General features: G+C 41.0%; 1 long non-coding RNA gene across 2 annotated transcripts in view; it reads right to left on the reverse strand.

Moving 5' to 3' along the window:
• Positions 1-5,504, reverse strand: part of LOC115029577 — a 21,216-nt gene that overhangs the window by 9,446 nt on the left and 6,266 nt on the right. For both annotated transcript variants that reach the window (XR_003835147.1, XR_003835146.1), the window contains exon 2: positions 1,739-2,078. This is a non-coding gene — a long non-coding RNA (uncharacterized LOC115029577). The remainder of the gene's footprint in view (positions 1-1,738; positions 2,079-5,504) is intronic.

Below are 5,504 nucleotides of genomic sequence, written 5' to 3' on the forward strand. Positions count from 1 at the left end.
GGAGAGGAGAGGAGAGGAGAGGAGAGGAGAAGAGAAGAGAAGAGAAGAGAAGAGAAGAGAAGAGAAGAGAAGAGAAGAGAAGAGAAGAAAGAGAAGAGAAGAGAAGAGAAGAGAAGAGAAGAGAAGAGAAGAGAAGAGAAGAAGAGAAGGGAACCATTCTCTCACTATGGTCCCCTCTCCTTCCCTCCCGGGTACAAAGACAAGGACTTTGGCAGCTGGTCTGGTTCTGAGTGGATTGGGAAGTCATTTCTCTTCTATGGACCTCCATCTCTCAAAAAGTAAAGTGAAGATAAAAAATAAAAACCATACTAATAAAATGAAGAATCCAGACAAAACAATATTTCCATTTAGGACAACTGAGTAATCTACTGTCATTGCAGAAACACCCCTGTGAACAAAAAATTATATTATTAGTAATCACACCAAAATGGTTCTCTCTAGGGCCGTCACAAGAAAATGAGTCCACACATTATACTGATCACTGTTTCAGCCTGCACTGTCATAAAAGCAAAATGACCTCAAAAAAAGAAAATCTCAGTTCCTTCGGTGTCCCCTTAGCTACTTTTAATGACTCTATTGATTGTCTGAACACTGTTCTTCATCATTAAATACAAAGTCTAACTTTTAAAAACTCTGCATGTAACAAGACACATCTACCTTTTTTGTCCTCTGTAATAAGTGACTGTTAACCTCATATTAGTTTTTTTAAAGACATAGAGAAAATTTTAAAAAATAAATAAAAGATCCCCTGATTGTGTTCATGGGAAGGCACTTAATTCACTAATATACACTGGCTTTATGCAGGGCCCTTCCACCTAGAAAATTCTTTCTTCTTCCTTGACTGTGACACCCAAAGCAGATTCTTTTAAAGAACCCCTGAGGCCTAAGGGTGACTACAGCCTTAAGAATGAATTAAATTGAAACTGAGTAAATCCAAGTCCAAGAAAGACTGCTGTGTATAAAATTATCCATCAGAACCTAGATCCTGGCGGAGAATTCAGGTTGCCAACTCCTTCAGCAACTCCCTTAGTTTTGGTCAAACAGCAGGGTGTGAAGGAGAGGAAACAGAATTTACATCTATCTCTTCAACTCTGTCAGCGACTCATAAGTTATGGTTTGGTTCTCGAAGGTAGGGAAAGCACGTGCCATTCCTGCTTTTATCTTGGAGAAATGAAGATTAAAGAGTATTTAGGTCTAGAGCAACAGGTCTCAACCTTCCTAACGCTGAGACCTTTTAATACAGTTCCTCATGTTGTAGTGACCCTCAACCATAAAATAATGTTGCTGCTACTTCATAATTGTAAATTTGCTACTGTTATGAATCTTAATGTAAATATCTGAGATGCACGATATCTGATATGCCATCCTTGCAACCCCCACAACTCACAGGTTGAGAACCGCTGGTCTAGAATATTGAAACAGCCATACCTCCTACCCCTGTATTTCCAGTAAAGATTAAATTTAATTCAATTTAATAGTAGGTAGAGCTTCTATAACTCAAAATTGTTATCAGTGCCTTGGAGTACAAAATGAAAGGCTGCTTGCAACATAGTTGGCGGACATTTGGAAAGTAAGGAACTTTGTGTTTGGGTTCTGGTTCAGCTCCTCCTATGAGGCACCTAGCCCATATCATTCATCCTTTCTGGGCTTCATCTTCTTCTTCTGTAAATACAAAGCATCAGGTAGGAAAAGACCAAAATTCTTACAGTTCAAATGAATGACCTGTGGGCTTACATACCTTAAATGCTTTTGAATGGGAATGCTCTTTTCTATCCTTTAATCTCACTGAAGTCGTAGCCTGGGAGAAACCCCATATCACAACTTGCCACTGAATAGTTGTCGCTACCATCTCTGGCCAGCAGAAAAGAAGCGATCTTACGTCATGGTGCATCTGTGCAATGCAGCTCAAGGTACGTGGCTATCTTGAGGGATATGAGGAAGTCATGTGCCAGTCATAAGACTTGGCAGCAGTCCCGGGCGCCATATTGGGGCCGAGGCCACACCCGCTCCTCACAAATAGTTCCCATCTTCTGCCTCCTGTTCCTTTTCTCTGGTATCGCATCACCACAAGTGACTACCTGTGTTGGATAAAAGAGGCAAAGAACCTGGTCACCTGCCACAGCACAAATGAGATAACTGAGTAACCAGCAACATTATCTTTATGATCAAGACAACTCTTATAAAGAAACATTTAGTTAGGACTGGCTTACAGTTCCAGAGGTTCACACTTATCATCCAGGCAAACATGGTACTGGAGGAGCTAAGAGTTCTACATCTTGGCCTGAAGGTAGCAAGGAAAAGACTCTCTTCCACAGGGGGAGTGGCTTGAGTAGTAGATGCCCTCAAAGCTCATCCCACAGTGATGTACTTCATCCAAAAAGGCCACATTTCCCATGGGCCAAGGATATTCAAACTACCACATTCCACTCTTTGGTTCCCATAAGCGTGTACAAACTTATGAGTCTTTCGGGCCACACCAATAATGAAAGACTGGCATAATGAAAAATACATTTATCCCAACTTCAAAAGTCCCCATAGTCTATAGCAGTCTCAACAATGTTAAAAGTCCAAAGTTGAAAGTCTCTTCTGAGATTCATATAACCATTTAACTGTAATTCTCTATAAAAATCAAAATAAAAAAAGCAGATACCATACTTCTAACATATCCTGGCACAGGATATACATTCCCACTCCAAAATGTCATAGTGAGGAAATACTTGGCCAAAGCAAGACCAAAGAGCAGCTTGGCAAATTCCAAACTCTGGATCCCCATATCTGATGTCTCACTCCTTTCAGCGTTGATAACTGCAACAAACTTCTTTCTCTTGGACTGGTTCTACAGAGTTCTGCAGTTTTCCCAAGCAGGTATCCCATGACTCTGGACCCCCAACATCTTGTGGCATCCAAGACAACGTCAAATTTATAGCTTCTTGTTTTAATACCTGGAATCCACACTCAATCTTCTGGGTTCCTCCAAAGGGCTCGGGTCACTTTTCCAGCTCAGCCTTCTGTAGCATTTTAGGCTCTAGTTGACACCACTCCACTGCTGCTGCTTTTCTTAATGGACTTCCCACGTACTGGCATCTTCAATACACTGGGTTATTCTGTTAGAACCAAGCTTCACCAATAGCTTCTCCTAGACTTTCTTCATGGTGCCAAGTCTTAATTTCTTTGTATGACCCCTTCAGTCCTGGGCCTTCTTCTATTGCATCTGAGACTGTACCTTCACAGGTTGCCTTCCCTGACCTCTCACAGTGCCAAACCTCAGTTGTTTTCCATGAGCCCTTCATACCTTCCAAACCAGTACCACCTGATTGACTCTCATATTGAACTAAGTCTGGCCTCTATATCTAAAACACAATTTGTGCTCTCAGAAAACACTTTCTAGAAAATTTCACCTCAGTGATGATGATTTCTTCTTAATCACTGCTAATTTCTTAGCAGCTCCAGCTAACCAGCATCAATTGTCCCAGTAACCCCTCTACTCTTGACTCAAAACCAGAGCTATATGCCAAAGTTTCCAAGTTCTGCTATTTGCTAGGGCTGGAAGATGGCCCCTTGTTCTATTATATTTTTCACTGCCTAAGCTTGGCTGTCCTAGAATTTGCTCTATGAATTGACCTTGCACTCAGAGATCTACATGCTCTGTCTCATGGATGCTGGAATTAAAGGTGTGGTCCACCACACCTGGACCTAAACTTTTCTGTACTTGGAACTTGCTCTGTCTCAGGCTGGCCTTGAACTCAGAGATCTATTTGTCTCTGTCTCTTGGGATTAAAGATGAGTCCTACCATACCTGAACCTATGCCTCAAAATCCAGATCAAAAGCCTGTGTCTTCCAACCTCAAGATCTGGATTACAGGTGTGCTCTTCATTTTTATATTGTAGTTCAGTTCAGATTAAAAGTCCAAATGAAAACAATAACCTGGTAATAATGATGACTAACTTGATATAACAATCCCTTGTTCAATTGTAAATACATAAATGATAAACTTGGGTAGGATCTTGTCCTAGGTCACCACTCCCTTAATTCCATTTAATGTTCTTGAACACAGGATTTAGCTCCATTGCATGTCCTGGTGTCCTTTTAATACTTGAACCATACATTTTGTATTTTTGCTTTTTAAGCTTGCTATGTTTGATCAAAACTCTCCTCATAAGAGTAAACCAAAGGGGGGAAAAATCTATGCTGGGCTATTTTGAGACTTTCTCTGTCAATTCAATTACTTTGAATCTCTTCACATTAACTTCAGGCAGACTCTTCAGACAAGGGCAAAAAGTAACCACATTCTTCACCAAATACCACAAGAACAGTCTCTAGGCCACATACTAAAATTGTCCTCTGAAACCTTTTGAGCCAGCAGGCCTCCACAGTTCAAATCACTCTCAGCACCAATGTCTTTCATATTCCTACTAGGCTGATCCATTAAGGCCCACTTAAAGCATTCCACTACTTCCCAAATTCAAAGTCCCAAATCCACATTGCTTCAAACAAAAATATGGTTAGGCCTATCACAGCAATATCCCTGTTCCTAGTACCAACTTCTGTCTTAGTTAGGGTTTCATTTGTCATGAGGAGACACCATGTCCAAGGTAACTCTTATAAAGAAAACATTTATTTAGGGCTGGCTTACAATTTCAGAGGTTCAGTCCTATCATCATGGCAGGGAGCATGATAGCATCCAAGCAGACAACGGTACTAGAGAAGGAGCTGAGAGTTCTACATCTCAACCTGAAGGTAGCAAGGAAAAACTATCTTACACAGGGGGTGAAGCTTGAGCATTAGGACCCCTCAAAACCCACCCACAGTGATACATTTCCCCCAAGGTCACACCTATTCCAACAAGGCCACACTTTCCACATATAGTAGCATATTCAAACCACCACAGGAATTAATCACATGGTTCATTTGTTGGTTGTTTATAAATGCATATAGCTCCCGTAATCCTTTCTTAAGGCCTAAGTATTTCTTTCCTTCCTTCTTTGAGGTGAAGTGATAGCATCACTTCTTATAAGGTATAAGAACAATTCCATGACATTCAACAGTTTCACCATTTATGCTCAAATATTTCTGAATGTGGAACAAAAGTTCCCCCAAAACATACACACAAATAGTTTGATTTATCCTAATAATCAACATCCCAGCTTGTGTTTCTGAGCTGAAAGTTTGGGTCTATGACACCCGTTATGTATCTTTCTTGTCATGGGAAGGTAGAGCCAATTGGGCTCAGCATCCATCACTTCTGCTTGCTCCATACCCACTCCTTTCTTGCTACAAGGAAACTGTTATTCTTTGGAAAGCCTACTCCCTTTATTTTGTTGAAGACAGACTTTCCCCCCTGTCTTAGTCAGGGTTTCTATTCCTGCACAAGCATCATGACCAAGAAGCAAGTTGGGGAGGAAAGGGTTTATTCAGCTTACACTTTCCACATTGCTGTTCATCACCAAGGAAGTCAGGATTGGAACTCAAGCAGATCAGAAAACAGGAGCTGATGCAGAGGCCA

This window comes from Mus caroli, chromosome 16, assembly GCF_900094665.2.
Source record: "Mus caroli chromosome 16, CAROLI_EIJ_v1.1, whole genome shotgun sequence".
Classification (NCBI taxonomy): domain Eukaryota; kingdom Metazoa; phylum Chordata; class Mammalia; order Rodentia; family Muridae; genus Mus; species Mus caroli.